At 36.6% G+C, this 27,975-nt stretch overlaps 1 long non-coding RNA gene across 1 annotated transcript in view; it reads right to left on the bottom strand.

Moving 5' to 3' along the window:
- Positions 1-16,576: 16,576 nt before the first annotated feature.
- Positions 16,577-27,975, bottom strand: part of LOC136786477 (uncharacterized) — a 29,523-nt gene continuing 18,124 nt past the window's right edge. Inside the window, exons 2-3 of the long non-coding RNA XR_010825238.1 lie at positions 27,718-27,879; positions 16,577-16,791 (exon numbers count right to left, since the gene is read on the bottom strand). This is a non-coding gene — a long non-coding RNA (uncharacterized lncRNA). The remainder of the gene's footprint in view (positions 16,792-27,717; positions 27,880-27,975) is intronic.

Below are 27,975 nucleotides of genomic sequence, written 5' to 3'. Positions count from 1 at the left end.
AAATCAATGGGTGACTTAACAGAGCTAGGATCAGGATTTGTACCTCTGTTCACTCCAGCTTCTAAAGTCTAAGTTTAGCTATCATCACAGGAGAAGTTCCACCAGTTGTAGCAAACATCCAAGGAGACCTTGCTGAACTGGAAGTCGCACAAGGCTATAGTGCTAGAAAGGAATGAAGAAGTACCACAAACAGCTTGTATATTAAGTAATGACTACACACCAAAGTGTTTTGCAACCAATATGCAAATGTGAACTTCAGCACTGCTTTGTCTAATGCTTTGTGAACAACTTCAGCAGAGCACCCACCAGGCCAAACCATGAACAGGGCAGGAGAAAGCTCAGGAGGCTGCAGATGCTCCTATGGAACTTTGCAACTTCGTTTCTGTAAAACCTAAAAACTGTTTATATATTTATAGGCTGCTTATATCATGTAATTTACACAAATTGGAATTAACATTTGAACTGAGGCACAGCTTAAACTTCATTCTTGATCTGATCCTCTAGTAAAATGTTTGGAGTTAAATAATTGGTCTTAGATAGATTCCTGCTAGTCTGCTGTATATGGCTGAATGCCAAGTACGGAAATATCAGAAAAAATCACAAAGGAATCTTGCTCTGTCTCTAGCCTGTCTGGCAGCCTCTGCAATCAAAAATCACCATTGTTTATTTTGTGAATTATGAAACTCAAAATCCAGATCATTTTATTAGATGATCTGGATTAAATTATTAAATATAAACTGAATTGCTTCCTTAAATCCCTGTTCCTCACTGCTTGCTCCTCTTTCCTTTGCATCTTGAACTGCAGAAGTTTGCTGCTTTTCTGATTTTCAACACCAGCACTGAAAGATCTCTCTTCCTACTTCATGTCCTTCATTGTTGTCCTAATAATGCACCTGCTTCCACTTCACAGATCACAATTTGTATTTTGCTAAATACATTTCATATTGTTGCTATTAATTATTCACATAAACACAAATAAGAGATTTAATGACAGCTTAGTCTTGGCCATTTATCCTCTTCTAATGTGGCTTCTGTATTCCTTGGTGTTCATTCAATGTTTGTTAAAGGAACTTCATGCAACAATGAACTGGCACACGGGCAAGACTTACCGCTGCAGAGTTCTGCTACAGGGAAGCGAGGATTATATAAATATAACCTTTGCTACCTTAAGCATTTCCACAGAGAACACAATGAAAATTAGACAAAAGTCTATCACACAGCAGTTCCTATTTGTAGATCTGTACTATTCCCTATTTTCTTTCTAAGAAATTTTAACACTTATTTTAAAATCCCATCATGGGATCATAATATGGAGAAGTTACTGCATAACAACATTACTCTCAGGTTCTCCAGTGCCACGATGCCAAGCAATGAGACAGCTCTCCTGGACACGGGTGATCTAAGTGCACGGGGTTATGTGGAAGTTACGTGGTGAAATAAACCCGTCCCTCAGCAGCAGGAGGAAAGCCGTCAGTAGGGAGCAGTCACAAAGCGAGCTGCTTGTTAAAGACAACTATATGTAAGCAAGACAACTAAGACAAACTTTAATCAATGCTCACCACTCGATGCAAACCGATGCAAACCAATGCAAACCCTCGCAAAACCTACCCAACATTGCCACCTAGCGGGCCGGCCGCCTGCTCCTCCCGCCGGAGGGCGGAGAGGGAGAGCTGCTAAAATGGGAATTCTTAACCTAAAATCCACTCATTTTCTAAAGATAAAAATACAGTTTTTTTTTTTTTAAACAGTGTAAGAGAAGTCATTATTGATTCAAACTAGATACATTTCTCAATCTAGTAATATATTGTTAATAGGAACACAGTCAACAGGAACATTTTTATGAACTAGTGCTACTTCATGGTTTTTGGAAATGTGGTAAGCAGCCCAAAGAATTTTGTGCGTAGTTACAGGTAAATAAGCAACCAATAGTACTGAGGATATTGAGGATATTTAGGCTGGTTTCTTACTTGAGGTCTGCTTCATTCTCCCATGGAAGGTTCCATTAGATGCCAATGCTTATCATCCTTGATGATATATGCTAAATTTGCACCATCCTTTGCTTAACACAAGACAGCCCTACTGTCTGAAGTAAAGGCTACAATAAGGTTGGGGGGTGAAAGGGCAGAGAGGAAAGATTTCTGTAGAAAACCCAAGGAAGAACTCTCAAACACAAATAGAGTAAAAAATACAGAATTTGGAGCATTTCAGAAAAAAACAAAAAACTTCCATTCAATTAGTCAACATTTCCACTTTAAGATTGTCAAAGAGCTTTAGACTTCTATGATTAACCCTAATGTTATGAGGTTGTCAGCCTCACTTTCTTGAGAAAGTAGCATATCATGGAAGAAATATATGCCATATCTTAATTGTATAGGAATTATCTGGATGCACCTTTTGCTCTGCAAATAGTTTTATTTATTTAAACTGCTACTTTCTATTAGAATTTGGAAGTCTGGACCCTTAATGACACTTCAATGTAATGAAAAATACATCTCCAAGTTCTCCATATTGGCTGAAATAAAGTAGACTACGCTACTGGAAAGTTTAAGACAATTTCAAAAACAAACTGCTCAAAATGCCAGAAGTTAATAGCACAGACAATACCAGTTTGTCTGCAAGACAAAATCTTACCAAACCTTTCATAATTCTTCTACTGCGAAGACTAACCATTAGTAATAATAATATATAAATATTCCAGCCCAGAACTGTGCTAACATTGCTGACCACGACCCATGGGAAAACAAATATTTGTTAGGATGTTTTTTTTCTCCTCATTTAAGCTGTAACCAGCAATAAACATTTCATATGGAACAGGATGAAGAAAGAACATATTGCTTCACAGTGAGTCCCTGTACAAATCATTATTTAATATTATGCGTTTTTTTAAAGAAAGTTTGGATCTTAGTTTTTGAAACAACTTGAGACAATGTTTAGCACAAGTATGAATAGAAGGCTGAGAAACTGATGTTTTCTGCTGTTGAAGAACAGAAAATAGTTTAAAATCTGCAGTGATGTGAGTAGGACAAGGAAAATGGCAGACCTATTCCTGTGCATCAAAATATAAACTTCATGTAATTCCATATGAACTTTACACAAAGTGAAGCAGCAGCTACTCAAAGAGGAAACTTATGCTTCAGAAGTTGAAGTTTTTGCAGCCCTCCTGAATATGTTTCTATTGATTATTTTAAAGTTGTTTTATTGCTTTTGAGTAGGAAAATTAGTTATATTATATATATGTAATATATATAATATATAATTATATTGCATATACATACTATACATAAATATTATGCTTTATTTCTAGACTTTAATAACAACTTATTAACTTTTCCAATCAATCTTGTATTTTTGCAAGTTAACTCAATTTATCAAAGATTCTTTTAGGCTTACTGACAGATACAACTAGTTACAATATTAGATCATTGCCTTCCATCAAAACAAAACAGTTTCAATATATAGTCCTATCTATATTTAAGAATATGAAATATATAAACAACCCTCAGACTACCACAGGAATACTCCTTGCCAGATTGTATGATGCTTTTAAGAATAGGATATAAGATAATTTAATTTCTTTAGAACTGGCTTCAGTGCAGAAGCAAAGAATACTTTATTTCTGGTTTTGAGTCTTTTGCTTGACGGATCACTGAAGAATGAAATAGTAAAGTATAACTACCAGCTGAATAAAAATGAACCACAAATAATTTCACTGAGACTGAATTCTATTTATACTATTTTACTTCAGAGAGAATACCCCCAAGTACCAGATAATGTAAATAAGATTACAAAGCCAGATATGAAACACCCACTTTTCCACTTGACCAGGCTATATTTTTATCACAGTAAAATTCTAATACAAAATGACAAGTTAATCGTGTAGCCTAACAAAAAAGCCTACCATTGCATATCAGCATCTCTGCAGTAAAGGCAAGGTCATTTACTCTTCTCTTCCCAAGAAGAAAAGGTATTTAAAGTTGCATTTTTAGCACCATACTGTGGGAAAAAAAAGGATCAAAGAGACAGTAACAACAGAGATTACACTCTGCAAGTTGTTTGTTTGCTAGGATTTGATTTGTGCACTTTGTTCACACATTTTTGCCTTCTGAAGACACCGGACTGCACTGATGCCATACAGGTTTGACATCTAATTTAAGTTAGTCTTGTACTATGTCTTATGACAGTTCTAAGCTCTATTTCAGGAGGATTGGTTTAGGTAGTGTAAACACCTGATCAGGCATAACAGTAAGAAAGTGAAATGAATGTGCACTGTCACATAAAGGTCAGGCTACAACAGTCTTGGCACACCTTCTCTGCATCAGACCCATGTGAATTGCAATCCCCACAGCCTACACGGACAAGAAGCAATATTAAACTCTGCATCAAATACTGAGAGAGGCCATCTTTTTGCCTTGCAAATGCATGCTTGCTAGGTTCTCCTAATAAACACAGATTTTCAATGACATCATTTGTGTGTGTGTGTGTGTGTGTGTGTGTCCCCCAGCTTTTTTAGATGCTGTAGCTTGAAAGGACAGACAGAGAAAAGGGAACATTCTGAACCTTCTGAAATTAGGCCAGTAGGAAACGAATGGGAAGCAGAAAATCATAAACTTACTGACAACCGTATACATGTACCATTGTACATGTTATACATGAAGTATATAGTATCCATCTTATACTCCATACATGTTATGCTTCAGAGCTCTAAGCCCATTTTCTAGACTCTCAGCTTTCCCCCAACACTCAAATTTCAATTCCAAACATCAAAATGCAGCACAACACCTTGCTTGATGTTGATTTTTTTTTCATCTCTAGAAGTAAATTTTATTATAAAATATTTTTAAGATTAAGGGAAGGGGAAAAGAAAATTAATTGCTCCTCCCTAGCCACTACTGTGATTACCAAAGCTTGGATGAATTTGGAAACATACCGGACCAGGAAGTACTATGAACATTCTCAGTTAAGCCTGTAACAACTGAAAGCCAATAATAACAGTTAATGATAGAACTTTTTTGCCTCAAGCTTACTTTTCACTGTCTGCTTTGCAGACCGTAATTGCTGACCTTCAGTGTAAGAATGCTGCTGATCCTTATTTTCCAGCATTCCTGGAAATGGGTATTAAAACCCTGAAGACTTCCCTAAGCCTGTGGCAAAGCTTAATGTCATAGGCAAGAGTAGTTGCTAATGAATTTCCATTTATTCAGTCTCTAAGACAAAAAGAGGTACTTAAAACTAATCAAATCAGTTCTCATTTCTGCAGCTTTGCAGAGAAGGATTTCTGGATTCTGGTGCAAGACAATGCAACAGGAGTCAGCAGCAAGCCCTTCCAGTAACAAAGGCCAACTACAGAGTACAAGCATGGCTAGTAAATCAAGGGAAATGATTGCTCCCCTCTACTTGGGGCATGTGAGACTCTGTCTGGGGGTGGAATATTGTGTCCAGTTTTGGGACATTCATTGCAAAAAAGAGACCAACAAAGCAGAGACAGCTTAACAGATGCCCTAACAAAGTTAAGGGGCTGGAGCACAGCTTGTACAAAGGCTGAGGGAAGCAGCTTTCTGCAGCCTGGTAAAGAGGTGCAACCTACATGCTTCACTGCCTAAAGGGTGGGGATACAAAGAAGTTGGGGTTAAACTCTTTTTAGAGGGTGAAAGCAAAAGGACAAGACACAATAATCAGAGGTTGCAGTAAAGGAAAAAAAAATCAGAGCAAAACTGATGCAGCACTGCAACAAGTTGCTCACAGAGCAAGGAATCTGCATCCTTGGAGATTTTTGAAACATAATGGGACATGGTCCTGAGCAACCCGATTTAACTCACAAAATGGCCCTGCTTTAAGCCAGAAGCTCAAAGTCTGGATAACCTCCCCAAATCTCTTCCAGCCTAAATGTTTTTATGGTTCCGTGATTTCTAAAAAGGGATTAGATTAAATGAAAATATACATATACAAAGACCTTGAAATGCAGTCATAACATTGCTGCTTTTACATTTCAGAGAACTAACAGAGCCAATTAAAACATGCAGCCCTTCATTGTACGCGAACTTAGGATAACCAAGCATACTTCTTTATAGGTAAATAATCACTGAAATTGTTTCAGAACACAATGTATTCTACTATTTTAAGAATAGGAAAAGATAGAGCACCAGCACCTAATGCTTTCAGTTTGCTCTGAGCCTTCACTTTCTCTTACTGTTTGGATATCTCTGTAAACTGTCGATAGTCCACAATTTACAAAGGAAATAAACTTCTGAGGACTAAACAAGGTACAACTAGAACAGAACATAACATACAGAATTGTAATGACAATAATTGTAATGACCTTCCATACCACAAAATGGGGAGCAAGTGCACTGCACTTACAATTCAGAGGGATACGAACTAACGCTCTCTTAACCTTTAATATAACTGATGCTAACTATTTTTAAGTGTTATCTTAATGCCACTTCAGAGAAGGAGGATGTTCTTGCAACTCCATATGCAGATGAGATCATTGCTTCAACACAACAGAGCCTGTCAGGATGGACAAACACAGAGGCTCTTGGCCACGCACAAGGTATTTCACAGTCTGAGCATATTCCATGTCTTATAACCAGGACTATAGAGCCATTGCAAATACCTACCAGGGCGGCAAACTGGATCCTGTTTCCCACTTCTTTTCCACTAACAATGGCACAATCTGATTGAAATTATATATTGAAAACCTGCAGAGAAGCCTTTCCTTTCTTTACTTTTTCCTATGAGTTTCCAAGGCAAAAAGGACACAGTGTATGATAGAAGTACTACATTAAAGTAGAAGCTATCAGTGTTTTAAGTTTCTGCATAATAAAAAACATAATAAATTATTCAAGTTAATTTCCTGCTACCAAATTCAAATTAGAAGTAATCCATGTTTTCATTAATGTGATGCTGTTTTTGATATAAATTCTTACTTTGTCTAGAAATTACATTCTTTATCATCTGTCCATTTAACAGATTTACATTCACCAGGCCAATGACCTGCTGAGAATGATACACAGTAAACTCATTAGTTGAGCAGGTTTATTTTTATTATACTTTGGTTTCTAAACTAACATCATTTTCTCTGCACGAATTAAGTAGCTGAGGTTAGGTAATCAGAACTCAACGGGTTATTGTTGGTATGAAGCACAGGAAATTAGTAAGATTTGGAAGGTTACCATGCCAAAAAGTCACTGCTAATACAAATGTTTCTTCATTCTGGGATATGAAAGTAACACAGTAATTTAGCAGTTATGGTGTAACAGATATATACGGTACTTTCCGCATCTTTTGTGAGAACCAAAGACTAAAGCAAAGCAAGAACATTCATAAAAATCTTTTAGCTTAGTTTTGTAGATAAACTATTCCAGATACCAGATAACTGGTTTACAGGATGGACAAACACTTAAGGATAAATGTCCCATGCTTCAAGAGAGTTGCTTATGCTAAGAGTTAGGATTTGTATCAGTTTACTCCTGAGACTCCTTTCTTATTTCACAGATGGAAACAATGAACAGAATGTAAAGTAATGGTGAAATGTACTTCACAAAGCCACTGTCATCTCTCAGATGCCTCATCAATTAGCATAAGCCTCCCGGCAGGCCAAACAAAGTCGGGATATTCTACTGTGGGAACCAGGAGGCGGATAGACACAGACCAGCAGAGAACACAGCAGAAAATGCCGGAGCTAGAAGACACAGTACTGGGAAGGCTGGAAAGGGATGAAACCCCATATTGTTAATTCAAGCAACTTCAACACTGATAAGATTCTTTATTAAAAGGAAGTCATTGTCATAAAAAGTCTAAATATAGGAAAAAAAGCAACAAACTTGTGGCTAGTCTTCCACAGCCTTAGCTGAGTAAGATTTAAAAGCAAATGAAAACAAACAACACAGAAGTAAATAAATAATTTGGGTTTTACAATACTGACTAGTACAACCAGAATTTCTAGCACTTGGAATTGCAGGAAGAAGATATACACTTTTAAGGCAACTAAAAACCTTAATATTTATTACTCTAAAACCCTGTAATTTTAAAAGCAAACCTATTTTTTTTTAAAGTCTTGAAAAGTAAATTGTGTTTTCTAATGTATGCTACCTCTCTATTTTTGTCATCTTTAAAAAAAGAAGAGAATGCACCAATTGTGCTGTTCGTATATATAACCAACCCTAGATTTCTAGGCAATTTAACCAGAATTAATAACATAGTAGAGATCTTGAAAAAAATTGCTTTTAAATGTTTGTGGAAACCAGTTTCTACTCATAGATTCCAGAAATTAGTTTTGTGTAAGAAGGAGCACTTAAGAGACTGGTCAGAACGCACAGAATGGAAGGAACCAGAGCAGTAAGAGCTTATTGCTCATCTGCCAGTGGGGAACTCCAAGGGGACATGGGGATTGAGTGGGGTTATTTTGTGGGTAACCAAAGAAAACAGGATAGTTTTTTGTAAGGGATGTGAAACACACTTGATAACGACAGGCCAGGGACCTGCCTTTAATGCAGTTAGCACGGGAAAGAACAGGAGTACAAGTGTACAAGAAATTACCACCACTGGTAATACCACCATGTTCAGAACAGTTTCCTGCTCATGTTGACCCTGTTCCAATTGGGATTACAAATTAGATAAATGTCAACAGAAGGAAAATTAATTGTACAGGCAGGAGGTCTACAGCACGGAACTGGAGATCTGCTAGAGGAATTAAGATCAGTGACTGATAAGGCGGCCTTCCAGATCTTGTCTGTTCTGAGCAAATAACATTTCAAATGAGGGAAGCCCAAGCTTACACAGTAAGAATAAAATATTTTAATAAATATGCTCTCTGAGCATAGACTTTTCCCATGTCTCATTTAAGATCAAATTAAAGAGCTATTAAATAGAGACTCAACACAGCAAAGAAAATACTTTTCCTATGTCTGGTAAAGTGCTTTGTATCAACATGTCTCATGCAAAATTCGGTCCTATAAAAACAGATGGCATAAGGTCTCTGTAACCCACTGGTGAATGGAATTTACAGGCTCCTTTTACAAGTGATATTTAGCAGTCAAGAACTTGCTATAGATACAGGTATGAAATACAAGCTAAGAAATTTATGCCCTTAGAATACAATTTTAGCACATACATTCTGAACTTTACAAACTAAGCTTACTACCTTCAACTGTTCTCCTTTTTCCTACAAAGTTTATTAGGTACATAACAAATTAAATCCTACCTTTACGAATCTCTAGGAAACTGCTGTTTTCCTGTTTTGCATCACAATATTTTATATCTTTTTTAAGAGTTTGTTGTTTTTATTTTATTTATTTTTAAACATATTTTGAAGAAATAGAACTTGGCTCATGCACTGACAACAAATAAATCAAGACAGTTCTGTGCTTTATCATGTCAGTAAACAAATTACACAAAAAAGGCCAGTTGGGCAATTATAAAAAATACAAAGCCCAACACCGAGAAGTGAGCAGAGTGTAATTTATATGCTGTCATATCATTCATCACAAGAACATTAACCTTTAAACTGTGGCTAAAGAAATTCCAATTTCATTACTCTCTAGGGGATTCACCTTGGTAATACTCTGCACCCCTCTGGGCTTTTCTGTGAAGATGTAGGGGGTCTTCCTTTGATCTCTGTTCTCAGTACCACAGGGAGGGCAATAGCCAACTCATATTTTATGACTGACTGATGGGCATTAAGCTCAAGATAATTCTGGCAACTTGCACTATGGTTTTTAATCCTATTTCTTAACTCTACTTCCTGTGACTCACTTCTACCATTCATCTTTGCCTCCCCAGAAGAAAACCTGTAATCACATCTTCTCAGTGGGAAAAAAAAAATAAATAACAACTTGCTTGAATCTTTGGGCAGGATTTAGCTATTTATGGAGTTGTCGTATCATACCATTATAAATATTTATTGTAATTTAAACATCTACACAGGCCTGCGGTGTTTTGGCAGATGACTAATGCTGCAGAGATGAAGACATGCTGCAGCTCTATCTCCCTTTGAAGAAATTAAACAATTTAATTCCTATCCACATCCAAGCTACAGGTAGAAGGAAATTTATAAGCTTGTTTTCACTTTTGTACAACAGACACTTGAGGTCAGTTTATCAAAACTGAGCAGTAGAACTTCACAGAATAAATAAATGTGCCAATTTTATATGAGCATTGCACACTGTTACAATACCCGAGTGCACACATGAAAAGATGTGTCATTGACTAGCCACTTTCTTACATTATATTGATGGTAGTGAAGACAATTGAATGAGAGTAACACAGACAAACTTCTTCTCTGATTCTGGCTAGTTGCCTCATTTCTGGGTCCATGTGGAAAATAACTTCACAAAGGAGATAGGAGAATACAGCTGGCATGAGGGAGCTTCTTTACTTCACCTTCAGCCTGCTAACAAGTATCCCTTACCAAAGTTGGCATTTCATGTTTAGGAATAAGCAGCTGTCATCAAAACCTGTTTTGACAGCATCAAATGACCACAAGGACTCTTAGCACTTCCTCAAGGTTGGGTAAATTGGTCCTATAGATAATCTCTCATTTTTTTCAAGCTGGTCAAGGTAATAGTAATTCTGGGAAATGACACAATTGACAAATAACTATTTTAAGATTCCATCATATTAGAACTTTTTTTTAAAATATTAAGTAGTTTCTTATGACTGAATTTTGTTCTTGATTCATATATTATGTTCTGTATTCATATATTCCAGAATATATCAGGTTCCAGAAGGATACTGGTATTGCTATCAGGTTTGGAAAGTTTAGCAAATTAAGCTGACTCTCTGGAGATCTTCCAGTATGGAAGAGGAAGCAGCAAAAACAAGGATTGCTGGAAAGTAACTCCTTTAGACAGGTATAGGACAGCATCTTCTTTTTTCTTCCTTGTTTTGGATGGCTATATGGCAAATACATGCTACACTTATTGGTGTTAATAGGTAGATAGATTCCCAAGATATCTATTGTCTCAGAAATACTTATTTGGTCTTCATAACTATATTCTCTGAGAATCTCATAGCCGTCAAAATATTCATCTTCTAATCAGCCTGGGAGGGGACACACAGACTATCTTCACTGTAACGGAAAGCACAAACTCAAAAGCAGATTTATGCAACCCAATCTTCTTAATCTTGTGTGTTTTCAGAATACATTACCACTTGACAGCTTGGCATAGAAACACCTACAGCAGTCGCAGCAAAAGCTAAACTTGGGATATTTGCTTGGAGACTGATTTGTTTCATGCCTGTTGTGCAGTCCTGCTTTTGGTCCATTTGCCCACACATGGACAAAACTTCTGTTAGGACAGTAAGTGTACTTAGGCTTCTTGAGGACTTCTTGACTGGACACAGAAATGAAGATTGCAGGAAAAACTATGTCTTGAGAACAGTTACCTAGCAATTCATTCAGATATACTTGAGCTACATGAGGAAGACTAGATCCAACCCTTAGTGTCAACACATAAGCAATACACTATGCACAGTAACTGACTTGCTTAGAGCGAGCTACCATAGTATTAGTATGCCAGTGCCCTATCCAAGGCCGAGGCAATGCACATCCTGTGCAATTTGCCAAAGTCACACAGAAAGCCACCAGGTTTTGATTTCAGAACCTTAGAAGACTGGAAGAATTATAAACTTTGTTGTACAAATCTTATTGGATTTATATGCTGAATGTAGTATGGCATAGCCTGCTACAATACCAACTGGTGTTTGTAGAAAAAAAACAAAAACAAAACTTCGGTTCCCCTTCCCACCCCCCAGATAAACTTCAGTATTGAATTTTTATTTTATCCCCCTACCCCCCACCCCGAGGTGAAATTTTACTTGAAAAAAACTGAGTTCCCAAGTATGGAGATTCTTTCTTGTCTAAATTTTATAGTAGTCACAATTTCAGTATAATTAATATGTCAATGAGAAGTTCCATTATTTACTGAAACTAAACAGGCCAGATGCCTTCACTTAACTTCCATTCAGGGAAATATTAAAACCAGTGAAAGGTTAAACAGGATATTAAAAGTTTTCCCCTTCTCAAACACACAAGGAGCTCAGCCTTTTGATTATGGTAATTAAAGTGACAAAGAACAGCTGAGCTCAACTGAACTAGCCTGGAGTATCCCACTAACGAACAGAAAAGGGAACATCTAATAGAAACCTGGAAGCAAAGCATTGCTTGCTTTCAGAGACAGTCTATTCATTTTCTTCGGTGCCTAATACAACCCTTCTCACAGTTTGACACTGAAAATACAATCCCAAATAACTGCACATTTGAATCAAATTTAGACTAAAAATTCAAAGGTTTGAGAATCAGCCATCATGTAAGATGCTTCCAAAATATCACAAACAATTCTCATGACATCAGACAACCAGAAACCAGAAGCAGTTTCTGTTATGAAGCCAGCCACAAACCATGAAGGTGAATGTCACATGTAATAAGTGTTTTTGAATGACATTCACTTACAGTGCTTCCTAAACACAACTTTCCATGTCTGAATAGGCTGAAGTAAAATGCTAATTAATGTACTTGAGCCCAGATCTTAAAACTTAGATCCTGAAACTTTATAGGACTGAAAGGTACAACTTGCTTTAGCTTTATCAGAGATTTTTGTCTCTGAGTGGCAAGAAAACATGAATCTACCTTGTAACAGTACCCATTGCACTTCCAAGTGCATAGGTGGTGTTACACTATTTTCCCTACTTCATGCAGAGTACGAAGGCTGGGCAGGAAGGAACACAAAAGGGCACAATGAAAACCAGATAGCATAGGCTTGAAGATGATATGCAGGCAGAAGGAAAGTGAAGTAACTTTTTTAGACAGCATCAGTTACACCCAAATCAAGTTTTTGGAAAGAAAAAAAAAATACAAACAAGGTTGCAGGAAACCCTTCCTTCTCTATGCTCAGCACAGATGAAACAAATTTTAGAAATGAAAGCATGTCAGCCTCTCTTCAAAAAAAAAAAAAAACTGTTCATCTTGTTCACATTAAAATTGCCAGCAAAATTTCTTCTGAATTAAATGAAAAGAACTGGCTTTCAAAGAACATGGGTTAAAAATCAGAAGGTAAAATCATGGGTAAAAAATTCCCAGGACTATGAGGTTAAAACTGACAGCAATCACTCTGAAAGCACCCTGCAGCAATATACAGCAAAACGAAGCTGCTGGTATGATAAAAACACAACAACAAAACCAAACAGAATTGCAGAAGATGAAATGGAACAGAGTGATGCTGGACTGAGCAGTGACAATTCCATTCTGACCTGCAGCTGCAAGAGTCTCTCTACGCATGACAGAGAATGTTCCTAGAGCTTCAGGTTCTCTACTGAAACCAATTGTTTTCATACATGTATAACAGGGCAGTGAGGTCTTTGAAGGACTGTAGCTCATTACCTATGAAAAGAGAAAATACCATCTCATTTAGAAGAATCTTACGTCACAATCACTAAGTTGCAAGTTTCTGATTATTTCCTTTCAGCTGGTTGGAAAAAGCTTTCCAAGATTTCTCTACTTACTAATGCAGATCTTGGTCTGAGCATTTCAGAAAGATCCATAAAATACAGAAATAATCTGTCTTAGTTGACACATGAGAAACTTGGGACAGATTTCACTTGCTGTTGTATCATCATGGATCTGTAATCTAATTATACGAATTACACGTTATAGAGCTTCAGCCTCTTGCAAGATCTCCAATACCCAAATAATCTTAAAGTTACATTCAAATTAAAGAAAATTGATGTATTTGTGCACGAAGACAGCATTAATCTCATAGGTAGTCTAAATTTCAATGCATCTGACAAGAGATTACTGTGTTACTGAACACAGCAACGTTGTGATGAAAGGAAAAAAAATCAAATAACTGAGTGGCTACATAGCTTGGGAAGTTATGTAATGGGAGTAGAAAACAAGAATTCAAACCCAAAGAAACACAGGGCAAGAGAAATTAAAAAATTAAAACAATGTAGTGACCACAGTTATAACACCTTACGGCTCAGGAAGTAGCAGAACTAATTGACAGGAAACAGGGGTAACATTTAACTTGGTTATTAAGCATCTTTAAAACAAAAGAAGAATATGATTGTACTGCAGATTGGAAAGTTACACATTATTCTGAAAACATCAATAACCAATAATATCACCAAACAGAATCAAAGTTAATGTCTTTCAGGAAAGAGGTCATATCATATGATTCTATGATATGCAATGTCTGTAATGTTGAGCAGGAAAAGAAAAAGCATATCATTTTTTTTTTTTTTAAAGTCTAAAGAAAAATTTGTGGAAGAAACAAGCATTCTGTCTGGATTGATCACAAAGAATTTGTGGCTAGGAACAACCATTTTATTAATGATACTAATGCTGATCAGGCTTCAGAATAATTTTCAAAGGTTTCCTGAAAAAAGAGAAAGTTCTATGATTAAAAGAATATAAGAATTTATTACCATTGACAGAGCAAAAATAAACTCCTATTCCATGTTTATAGTAATGAACTCTTACATGTTGAAATGGGGTAAATATGTGACTGTGACAACAGATTTATGTGTAACTGACAGATTTTATAACTTTTCCTCTTCCATAGTCACTCTGAATAAAACAGATTTTTGTTTCATGTTTTAGTTAGGGATATATTAAAGGAAAGCACCTTTACATAGAAAAAAAGCATTCTTTTTCAACACTGATATTTTATCTAAACAACAGGAAAAATATTGCAAAGCTAAAAAAAATTACTTCGAGGGGGTAAAATGTTTGAAAATCTCTAGTTGCCTATTTTTTTTTTCTGAAATGTTATAGATTTTCAACTAAAACAGGAAATGCTTTCATGAAAAAATATATATAGTTGAAAATTTAATTGATGGCTTAATAAAGAGACTTCCAAAAGGGTGAATGGAAAAAAAAAAAAGTAAGAAAAAACCCAGAAAGATTCTTCCCTTCGCATCCATAGCCCAGCATGCTATTTGGCATTCCAGAAGGGCTATGCAATTCTTCTGCAGGTAAACAGCCACGGAATAGATTCTTCTCTCCATTGGATTGGGGCAAACCAGAAGTAGCTCTGCCATCAATTCATTTATAGAAAACACTTACATGTGTTTTACAAATCAGGCCTCCAGCTGCTATATCTAGTAGCTTGCTTTTGTACTAAATGTAATTATCTAATTATAGTTAGTGCTTTTGTCATCCTTCACTTAGAGTTACTAAGACAACTACAAAAGCTCTAAAAGGCAGAGCAAAATTAAGCCAGAACCAAGAAGAGTTCCTCTGCTGTGACCGAAACCCAGAACATTCTGGGTTTATTTCCTACTGTTTACAGGGAATGGACAAGTGGCCCCAGCTAGCTTGAATTGTCGGAAGGTGTGCTCTGGAAAAGGATGCCAGGCAATTTCAATCCACTGTTTGTCTCTGGGCTGCAGCTCATTCGGCTGGACAGTTGTTTGGATGCCTTCAGTGATTTGCGCTCTCATTATGTATTCATTATCAGATCCATCAAAATGTTCATCTCATTTTCTAGCATGTGTATTTCCTTGGGAACAAGCTGTCTAAATATTTTGTCAACTTGTACAGAAGCTAGCATGAGAATATGGATTTTTTATTTCCTCCTTAGTCTTAAAGAGAAGGGAAACTGAAGGAGTCAGCAGATGTTTGCATTTTTCCACAGCAGCGTTTTTACATCAAATCACAATTAGTTTATTGTACAACTATATTTTGTTCTTAGCAACTACAACAAATGAAGCTTGGACTGTGGGAAGATGTCATAGCATATAAAACCTTAATAAATACTCAATTACATGTTGTTGTGCAGGAAAGAAAGGAGTGAACCAAACAAAAATAATACCAGCAACCTAACGCAAAATAGAACATGGAGTAATGAGGAACTAATGTTAATTTAAGGAACTAGGAAAAATGCATAACACATACATAATTACATTTGCATAGCAATTCACAAACCAAAAGAATTTGGTTCGGTGATAATTCCAAAGGTCACTGAGACAACGGTCTATAATTCAGTTGTATATAACAACATAAATGGGAAAACAGTTGCTCAATTCCACAATCTAAAAGTTTGCGCTCCTGTATTTTAGTTCTATGGGACTTGAAGCCAGAAACTTGTCTGTTTGCATATTTAGATCCCATGACTCTTGTGTGAAATCAATTAAGCCAAAATGACTTACCAGGATATCATTGTCCCCAGTAAAACATGCACTTATATTTTAAAACAACAAATGTAAAGTTCAAAAGGACTCCTCTGGATATACGAAACAAGTATAGGATTTATGAGAAAATGATGGGAGGAAAAGATGTTTATTTAATATCATAGGATGAGATATTAGCCTGTCAGCTATACATGTAACACAACTAAATTTAATCAAAAAAATAGTGCATAGTGTTTTGTTACTTTATAAAAAGCAGCGATGTTGCAGATGATTGAAGAGAGATTTTAAATGAAAAGCAGCAGCTGGAAAATAACTAATAAAATAGGTAACAGCACACACTGTTCTTGTTAAAGGTTAGTAATCACAACAAATAGCATACTAGATGACTACCATAACACAAACAAGTTCTACTAGGGTATATTAAGCAATATTTTTGTACTTACATTATTACAGAATATCAATATTTTGTCTTGGAAATAAAAATGTCTTGAAGACAGTATTGGTCATTTGGTGCCTTAAGGAGATCCCGTTAGCTTTAGATGCACAATTACATCTTAGTAGCCAGGAATGCTGGATAAATTTGTAATTTCCATTGTGCTGCTGAGTCCGATTTCCTTCACAATCTGAGACAGAATAGGACGTCGCTCCTGCTCCCCCCTCCTTCAATTAAAAAAGCCAGTGTGAAAAATATAGTTTCAGAAAAATCCAAATATTTCAGTTTTATTTTGGAAAAAATTAAATAGCCAATTGCCCAAATTCGAACATCTACTTGTGCTTGTCCTAATTCTGGGAGTAGCCTCAACTGCTCCAGAAAAGATAAGGACATTCCACAAAGTCCTCCTAAAGTCAGGCCAAGTGTTATCAGGGAGTATAAAAATCCAAACATCCCCACTTCAACCTTAAGGTGCCAGGGCTATCAAACTTATCAGTCCTTGAAATGCATGGCAGGGAACCAGCAAGTCCCATGAGCTTTCACTTCAGACAGGCTACTTGCTCTTCCATTCCAGCCTTTTGGAAAAGAATTATGGAATATTTACAGTATTCTGGCCGCAAATACTGAAGATCTCTAGTACCTTGCAAGATAATACAAGTTTGACAGACTCATGACTGACGGTTAGAGGATGCGTGTTGAAATAGGTACATTTTTGCTTAACTTTCTTGTTTCACCCAACCACTATTCTTCAATTAAATACTCACATATTTGATTTGCAAATTTCCAAGTTGCATATTCAGAATATCATAATCACATTTTTTGCTGTATCAGAAGAATCTTTGTTTCCAATTTTTCCGCAGAAATACTTTTGCAGTTTCATATCAGCTCACTGAACTAGATTTCCAGTGAGAATCCAATTGGCCCAGTCATTTTCTGGGCAAACACCACTGATGCATTCTTACACTGCAAACCTTAAGAAGATGGCGGCTGCTTCTCACAAAAGAAAATGGATTCTTCAGAGGATTAGGAATTTCCCAGTGGTCACCTTGAACCTGGCTTCTAATTTTGCACATTTAGAGAGCCAGACATCTGCTACCTTCCCGCATCAGTGAATCTCCGCTGGCATTTTAGAGACACCTTACACCTGGAACAGAAATTCTCTAACACTCCCAGCCACCTTGCTCTCTAAATTTCTAAATTGCAGCCCTTCTTAAGGACCCTCTCATCTTCTGCTCTCCTAACTCATGTCACAAAAGGAGGTACAAGTACCTGCCATGACATGCACATTCCCCTGCCAATTTAGTAGCAATCGTTCTACAGTTTATCATCCTCCACCCAGCAGCCACTTAATTTTGAGTTGGAGGTATGTGTTTGTTTATTTTCCCATTCCATACAAATTAATAATAAGTGGAACCTTCATGTAAAAGGTCATTCTGGAAAACTGAACAATAAAAATAAAATAAAGTATTTAAAGAGTAGGATTCGGTATGTATGACTGATGGTTGAGAAGTTCTTGAAGTGAGTCCCTAGCATCCATTATCAAATTGAATCTTCAGGTATTCAAATGCTAAATTTGGCTGTTTCTTGTATCAAAAGTCCACAATGCTTGGCCAAACCTTCATGCATGCTCTTGTCATACAGATTTGTGTTTCCAGTGGTTTTAAGACACGATGTATTCTGGTAAACCTGGACTTTTTCCTCTTCGGGTTTTTATTTTTTGAGTTAGTCGCTAGTCTGTTTTTGGATACTTCCTACAAGAGGGGGATATGTAACAAGCTATAAAATCAGCATTCTTGCACAAGGGGTCCATATTCTTCCTCTAACTCACACGATCTAGCTAGTAGTGAATTAACAGTCTCCTAAAACATGAGGAAGAAACCTCGCAAGTTATGGCTGAAGCATGTTGGCCACTTTTCACATTTTTAATCACCTTTAAGCACACTTGGTTGTCAAAAGAACTATCAGCTGATGACTCGTTATTGAAGTACAAGAAGCAGCATGTGGGGCACAAAGACTTTTTAAAAAAAAAGCTAGTTAAGATGCTGCTGACATTGTTCTTTTATCCCCCGTTGCCTACGGGGCTTCCTAATCAGAATCTCTTCCCCATCACCCACAACACTAACTAGTCACTCCAGTAACAGCATGTTTGAACTATTTTGCTGAGGTTTAATTATTGCATTTGATAACACCTGCATGATACAATTTTCCATCATTATGAAACAAACTGCCTTCTGTGCTTTAGAATACAAAATACATTAAAGAGAGTAGCAGCATTATTTCTCCCATTCTTTATATCTTATTTTTTAATAAAAAGAACTAAACTGAAGATTTTAGATTTTCTACACTATCACTAAACTACAGAAACAAATAGCTTCAGTTCTTTGCCACATTTTCTACATTCTTGGGCCACAATTTGCTAACAGAAACTTCAGGTATCTATACAGCTAGCATGTATCTGGTGTAGAGACCTTTATTTCCTACTCAAAGTTCTTGATTCAGTTGGAAGGACTGGATGGAGGTTAAGACTTGGTTACTTATGACAGAGCTTTTGAGATCAAATGAATACATCACCTCAATTAACATCTGAAAAAAATTGGCTATAACTTGCTTGGAATCTCTAGTAAAATGACAAAATACATTCTCATGCTTTTTTTTCCTAAATAGATGGACATTAACCTCCTCCTCAAAAATTGAAGCAAGACATGGACATACACAGCAAAGCAGTATGCTATACAGATGGTAAGTATGACCAGTAGAAACACTGATGCTTGGTTTCCTAAGGATGTGTATCATACTGAGGTGCAGCAATATTGATGGGAAGCTTTAAAATTTCACAGACCAGAATAGGATGCAAATATCCTGACTTCCAGTCCAGAGCATGAATAGAATATTATACACTGCATATTTATCTTTGTATGAGTTCATGAGAGGATTATCTCTTACAATTTAAAATGGAACATAAACAAGTGAATATTTAAGAAGTGACATTTCTCTGTTAATCATACCTGTATCATAACTTATTTCAAAAAGTTAGTATATGTATTATTATTGTTAGTATGTAATAGTTAAAATGCTTAAATACATACTAAAAAGTTTTTTTTTTTTTTTTTTTTTAAATACATAAGCAGTACATCCATTTGAGACTAACTTTTAAGGTCAGCTGCCTAAGTTTCCTAGATTACTTTAATGAAGACCAGCCAATAGATCCAGGCTCAGGTGCAAAGAACATTATGGAACATATACCAGTATATAACAGTCAAGATGTTCCCATAAGATGCTATGAAATCCTTATCACACTGAAATGAAGATGAACTTTAGGTATTGACTCCAGCACACTCAAGATTTCGGTGCTCTATTTTCAGCACTACTTCATTCTCATTCTTGTAAGGGAGACAATGGAAACGAGTCACCCAAAGTTCATACCAAATTATGGGAATCCCTACATAGTTATACCATAGTGGGGAAGGAAAACCAAGAACTTGTGCATCTAATAGTCTGTCTTCCCCTGACCTGCCTGTTCAGTGGCTGGAAATAAGAAAGCACAAACAGTCTGAACACTTCTCCTCTCCATACAGTTTCTGCACTTGTCAGTGCACTGATACATATGTGCATCTAAAATCTAAATGAGAAGAATTTGGGCATCATTTGCCCCAAAATAAGGCAAGTTTAATATTCCAAGATTGAAAGGGCAGAATGGAAAATAGGGTTAGGTAACCAGACCAAGGCTAAAAAAACAGATGGATTAATTCTTCAGTACTTGCTGTAATTTTGCTAACTTTGAAGTACTAGACAAAGTGTTATAACTTCTCATCTCTCTCTTCCAAATGGAAAAAAATAATCCTACTAGTAATCATACTAAAAAATTCCAGTATTACCCTCCACCCCAGAATCTTGTTTCATTCAAGAAGTAAGAACTTCACTGTTAATCTTGATATGGATTTTTATTTAGAGTTTTTCCTTATGACAGTGAAAACCAAAACTTTTTCCTTTCATGAAAAATACAGGAAATTGGAGTGGAAGACACATTTTGGAACAAAATTAGTTTAAAAGACTTAAGACCTCTGTAAAATACAATATCCATTCTCTTCCAAAGTGGATTAGTAATATCCTTGGAGACATTTAAGAACTTCAGCCAGAGGCAAGCCATGTTGGGACAGAGAGAACAGACATTAATAAGGAATGTTGCCATCCCACTTCAAATAGAAAATTTTACATGGTGAGAATTCTTTTTTACAATGAAGAGATACAGAAAGATGAGAACTGTGAGCAAACAGACCACCAGTTGAGTAGGGAAATCTTATGGACCAAGCCAGAATACATGGCTCAAGGGAAAAATACATGGAAGGAAAAACTCTACATGTATCAGAGGACAGAATGAAACCATTTCTTCATGGGTACCAAGAGGAGGAGAAATGTTGACAAACAGTACTTTCTAAAAATATTTCCAGTTCAGATAAAGGGTGGTAACCAAGTCCATGATTTTGCCATTAGCAATTTACAAAACACAATCTAAAATGCCAGTTTTGTTTTATGGTAAAAGTCAAATTAAGAAGTGATGAGCAGAAGCCTTCCTTGGAAAGTCATCTAAGGAGTTTGTCAAATAAGAATCAGAAATGCCATGGCTATGTTGACTGAAACAATAATCACACATCCCTTGCTGGTTTATATCTCAGTTATATTTGCGACATTTTCAAACACTTAAATTAGCGTGCATCTTTCAACATTAGTAATTACTTCTGATGCCTATGAAGAGCACAGGCTGCAATTTAATTTTCTGACAGTGTACAAAGTGTTCTACTCCTCCCCACCCCCTAACAAAGCAAAGGAAAGAAATAAGAAGTTCCATTTTGTTTCAGGATCTGTTCCTTTGCAGTCAGGTTGAGAGTCTTTCCAATACAAATCTCTTGACTGCAAAGCAGAATGACACACAAAAATATGAAATTCCATAGATATCATTAGCTTAAGATGCTGGACACATTAGAATCATTGACCCAGCAAAGAGCAGGAAAACCAAAGTTATAATAAAAAGATCAGTGCAAAATTGAATATCTGTATACTAAGTCTCTGTAAGAAGCTCTTCTCATTTGCAAAACAGTTAATAACACTTGCATGATATTCTGAAGAAATGGACTTTTAGAGGTCAGCCTATAATGAACAGCTCAAAACATTCCATAAACCAACACGCCCCTACACAATATCCAATTTCAACAGCATTATATTAAGTCCTTTTTTGATCTCAGCAATGTCTATATGCAGCTGTCTACAATAAAAGCACTCAGGAAGCTCACAAAAAGTGTCAAGATATGTCAAAACCAAATCTATTTTGATAAGACTATGTGACTGGACAATGCTGTGATCAACCTGAGCTAGAATCTGAAGTTGAGTCTAACATCTAGACTGGCCCAGATCTGAGTAGGGTTTTGGACCAGATGACCTCCAGAGTCCCTTCCAACCTATATCAATCTAAGACTGTGTCTCAAAAATGATTCACAGAAGCTATTTTAAAAGGATTACAGTTCTGTATAATGTCTACAGTGTTCAGAATATTTGAAAACCAGATCATTTATTTAGTTTCCTAAAGACAGTCTCAGAAACCTACCTTCACACACATTTATTTTGACATACTGAGATTTAGCATGTGTTTTTTCTACTTTGCTTCTGCTTGCCACTTGATAAAAATTGCCTCTTAACCAGAATAAACCAAGGCCTCAGGCAGTTCTTCTAAAATAAGTTACACAGTGTCATTAGGTCATCTTCATATAGAAGCCTTCAAACAGCAAACCTCTGAAGGAGCTCTCACTGGATTTCATAATTCTTCTCTAGTCAAGTGGCTGCTAAATAGAATATGGACAACTTGTTCAACGTAGTTGAAGGAAAGTCAGTTTTCACTGCTGTCGAATGAACATTCCAATTCTAAATTTCATTTTACAGACTCTCAACACAAAATTCAAAACAGTATACAGTTTAGACAACAACACGCCATACATAAAGGTTTTTTCAAGTTAATTATGAAAAAATATGAAAGAAAAAAATACGAGTATAATAAATTTATTCTTTTAAGACTACCAATCTGAAAAAAAAAATCAGAAGATACAGTTTAACCTAGGTATCTGAAGAGGTATCTCAGTTTTTCCTTATTTTCATCCTGTTTTCTAGTGCCACTTGATCATCATGATCTCAAGTACTGTCACTTTCATGAGATCAGGGAGCCTTGTATATAATACAACATCTACCTTGGATTATGCTTAGAGAAAGCAAGCAATCTTGCTATGCACGAACCATGTGAACGACAGCCTTTTCAATCTACCCTCAAAAAACAAACACAATAACAACTCCAAAACAGTTCCTTGTGTGAGACCTTTCTTCAGAGATGCCAAATTTAAATGCAAATCTTGTCCAATCTTGATATTAGATACCAATTAAAAATGTCTTTAAATATATTCTGTAGATAATCCCTTAAAAGCTAGAACCGTACTCGTACAAATATTTAAATAGACTTTCATTTCACTTATGAGAAAGTCCAGTTAAACAGAATGACCTCTATTTTCATTAAGAAGAAACCTGAATAATCAAGAACAGTTTGAATAATTCTAAACTGTCAGTGGGGATCAGCTGCCATGAGTTGCTTACATAAGATAACCCAGTAGTTTTTATTTTGAGTTGCTCCAGATAAGACAACCTAATTTAGGTATGACTTCTGCTGCCTTTACTCTTAAAGCCATAATAACAATAAAGACTTGAAAATACAGGCAAGAAAAAATATAAGGCTGCACGAAAACGAATGAGCTACACTGTTCACTGTCTTTTTTAAATTTGACAGAGTATCACACTTTCACAGCTCTACAGGGGTATATACCTTTGAGGAATAACTGGGAAACACGATTCTGCCAAGTTGTGCTTTTGCTTATGTAGTTTGGTTCCTGAACAGTCTACTTTACCATACTCAAGCTTTTTGATTGCAAGAAAGTGCTAAAAATTTATAATCTGAAAATAAGGTTTCTTAAATGAACTGGATACATAAACAAAAAGAACCTCCTCCCTATTTTTTAATATATAAGTAACTTGGCTAAGATTTAAGTATGTTGTTATTAAATTTCATTCTGTCCAAATAGAAACCAAACCCAAACATAAAATACTCTTATAAAGGAATAAAAACAAAAAGACAGCAAGCATTTAGGTGTTTAATCACACACATAATCAAAAGATGAGAGTAAAAACATCAACCTTAATGAAGTCAAAACATTAAAAAATTACCATACTTCAAATTCTTTTCCAGCCTTTGTATGCAACTTACTTGGCCCTCACATAAACTCCCCCTGAAGCTTAGCTGTAAGTAAGAATGCTCAACGGCATGCACCAGCCATCCCAGAGAGAGCTCTATTCTGTGCAGACTCTTCTGTCAGCAAAGCCAGAGAAATGCAGTTTTGCAGTTAGCACGCTGGCCATATGCTATTCCCTAGCTCTGTCCAGAGTTCTTTTTCAACATATTCTCAAGTTGATTTTACAGGAGACTATTTCCGCCTTTTCTTTCCGATACACGTGTACCAGTATGGCATAAAGCAGCCCAGTATAAATATTTAATTGCTGGATCCAGGTGTCACTTGTACCAAGCCAAAGAGATGATTACAGGAAGAAATAAAGCTGATCACACTCATGATAGAGCTAAAAACCAGAGTGACCCTCACGTAGAATTTCTGTGACATATAATCCCAACCCTGCCTCAGATTTAAAACTTCAGAATTTTCAGCATTTGGTGATGCACTTAGATGAAATGATGGCATTCACATTTAAGTTTTCACAAAGCCATCCCCAATTCTTTATAGTGTGAAACAGCTTTCCAGCTTGGTGTGGAATCACTGCCTCAAGACCGCATTATTAAGGAACTGTTTGTTCTCCTTTGCTCTTTCCTGAGAATTAGAAGCTATTGAGCCTGCCTGACTATGGCAGGTTCAAGCAAAACCCCTCCCTGCAGACTTGTTCTTCTGCCATAGGCTTGCCAGCTCCTCGCTCTTGACAATACATGTCTAATCTGCTTGGCAGTGATGTCTGACAGTATAGGATCAGTAGCTCCTGCCTAATGCAGCAGTATGCTGCCAGAAAACAGGCCTCAGAAGTTCTGCAGAACCCAGGTAACTTTTGTTGCTGAGGTCAGATTATACTGTGGTCAGATTATACCGTGTATGAGAAATAAGCCTTTTTAAAAAATCCATTTTCTTTCAGCAGCACCGGTTACTGACACTACCCAAGCATGCCCACCCTCCAGGGATAATTAGATATTCCCTCAGGTTTGAGGTTGCAACATTCATTTTTGCCTCCACAGCTGAAATTGCTTTCTTGCTGCCACAACAGAATGAGCGCAGATGACAGAGCCACAGTCTGTCCATAGTACTCCTGAAGGATATCACTAAATCTACTTCATACTGAGGATATGGGTGAAAAAAAGTTGGGAGAGAAAAGAAGCTTCTAGGAACCAGGCTTGCTTCTGACATTCCTGGGTAAGCTACATCAGTCTACACCAGTGAAAAAAAATTTACATTTCTTTAAAAACAAGCCAGCTAATCAAGGAAGATTTATGCTTTTAGCGTTGTCTTAGAAGTTTACACTGCCTGATATTTTGCTTTTTGGCTGCTCTCCTTTGGGAAAAATAACCAAATAGGATGAGCGCAGAACACCAGACAGGCTCTTCTGTTGGTCTTCTCAGGAGCACAGCCCTTTTCTCCCTCAAAAATGTGGGAAAGAGATGGAGAGAGCTGAAAAGGCCCAACAGGTTAAGACATGCTATGCATGCCCCTTTTGCCAAATAATCAGTGGTCAGGTGTAGCATGAAATCTGAGCCTGGGGTAAGGATGGCTATTTGGCAATACTACCAAGAAGCTGAGATATGTCAAGTTTGCACAGCTGTTTGCCCCAAAGTAACTTGTTTACATGCCCCTAATCAAAGAGGCTTGCCAGAGGTCAGTGACGAAGCCCTGTGCCCTTCAGCTAATTGAGCAATTCTTCACTATTTTGTGCCAATATTACAGTTTGAAATGCATTTTCCACAGTTCATCAGCATTACCTGATAAGCTATTTTTAACAGCTTTCCCAGAAAATAATGTAACTAACATGGGTTATTTTCAATTTGCTTTTAAGAAATTTTATAAACTCAGGACATTTGAAGAGCAGCTTTTTACATGGGCAGACAATGATTAGACAAGGGGGAATAGTTTTAAAATAAAGGAGGGAAGATTTAGAATAGACGTTAGGAGAAAATTCTTAACTCAGAGGGTGGGGAGGCACTGGAACAAGTTGCCCAGAGAAGCTGTGGGTGCCCCATCCCTGGAGGTGTTCAAGACCAGGGTGGATGAGGCCCTGCGCGACCTGACCTAGTGGGTGGCATTGCTGCCTTGGCAGGGGCTTGGAACTGGATAGTCTTCAACGTCCTTTTCAACCTGAGCCATTCTGTGATTCTATGATTTCAAGAATCATCATCAGACTGGAGACCATTTTGCTATGGCATTATTTAGAGGAGTTGTTACAGCTTCATCAACAGATGTGTCTTACTTTATGTATACTAAAACATCGTCAAGATGCTATAAGCTTCCATCATTTTAATTTTAGTCAATATAATTGATATAAAAACAACTGAGAATTCTTGTAATACAAATATTATTGCAATCAGAAATAACTATTTGTATAATATGCCTGATTATCTCTAATTAAAATTCCTAAATAATTTTAAAAAATTATTTTGCATGTAGACCTACAAATTGAAAGGGCAGAGATACTCTATAGGACAGACTAGCAGTACAGATCTGTAGTTAACGTAGCATCTGCCTTACTTAACATTTGTTATAGATAAAAAATATTTTGTAGGCCTTCAGTTCATTTGCTATCAGATGCTTCCCATCTCTATTATTTTCTTCCTGCCAAAAAAGATTTTTAAGTAGGGTTCTTATAAAAAGGAAATAACATAGATAAAAAAATTTCTACTTGAGGTATTTGATCTCTTTTCCAAGAGACCCTTGTTCTCTTCTCTGTCCAGCAATTGGAAATACGGAAAATGAGGGTGATGGATATAAAAGTAAACAATTTATCTTTGTGAAAAGTAGGTTTAAATGAAAGTGCTTCATCATCAAGTCTTAAAAATGACCAAGTGAGTAACTGTCTATACAAAACTTACAATACAGCTAAATACTACAGACTGTTTAGGCCCAAGGTCTGGATCAGTTGCCTCAGGTTGTGAACTTCAGTATATTTTGCCTCACAAGGCCAAACCTGCTGCTGCAGAATCTAGGCCCTGGCTACCATACCAGAAAAAAAAACAAACCTCAATACTGAAGTTTCAGCTACTTGTTTGTTTGGATTTCCCCCACCCCCCAGATCCGTTCAAGCCTCCATATTTTAAAGTTTACTCCAGAGAGGACTGGAAGAGGTCTAGTCAAAGTCCGTCACATTTCACTACAGCAACCACATCACATACTAGTATTAAAAGGGAAATCAAGTTTCATATCAGTTTTGTATTTAAACTGTTTTTCCCTGTGTACCATTAGTGTTCAGTTAAGAATCCCACATCAAGAAGGGTAGAAAAGGACTATGCAATTGTAGTGTTTCCCTCCCCTGTACAACACGTGGGTAGTTATCTTTGTGTAACACATCTTGTAGAGTCTTTGCTTGGCCTTTTAGCTTAACTTGTTTACTTCAGGACATGTCCAAACAGCTCATACAAAGCAATAAATGAGAGTTCTGGAATCTTAGTTTCCAGTTTGCTACTAGATTTTCCCCAATTACAACAACAACAAAAAGAAACTAGATGATAGGAAAGTAATAAATCTTTTAGATCTTAACCTAACCAAATAAGTTGCAGAATTCAGTAAGAAGAACCACCTGTTTGAAACAACTGCTTCAGCAACACGTTATTCTGAAAAATATTTTTTTAAATAAACAAGATGCCTGAGCTAAGCGAAATGGATCAGTTTTGCATGTCTTGCCTGAAGGTTTGTTTTTCTGCCAATAAGGATGCTATTTTAGGATAATTGGAGCTGTCTCCCAAGCAGGCATGAAGAGAAATGTGTTGGTAATTTGACCAAATGAACTACAGTTTATATGAAAGCCAGCCAGTTTGAGTAACATCATTTACAAGCATGATAAAACCAGTATTATTTATTTCTTACCTCAAAATCCCTCTTTTTTCTGGTTGTAGTCATTCCTTTGACATAACACCCATTCAGTACAACATTTCAACAGGAAGCACAGAAGAGTGGCTTTCTCCTCTAACTTGTCGTGCCAGCTTTGCTATTCACACTTCTCAAATGCTGCTTGCTGGCTACTAATACCTGTGTAATGATCATAAAAGAGGCCTTTGGTAGTTTTTAGTTGTACACCTTAGAGGCAGTTGAATTTCCCCTCTCATTCCCACAGTGCCTCAGTGA

The sequence above is a fragment of the Anser cygnoides genome, chromosome 16 (genome assembly GCF_040182565.1).
Source record: "Anser cygnoides isolate HZ-2024a breed goose chromosome 16, Taihu_goose_T2T_genome, whole genome shotgun sequence".
In the NCBI taxonomy this organism is placed as follows: Eukaryota; Metazoa; Chordata; class Aves; order Anseriformes; family Anatidae; genus Anser; species Anser cygnoides.
Note: the sequence above shows the minus strand (reverse complement) of the source record. Positions and strands in the feature narration are given on the sequence as shown.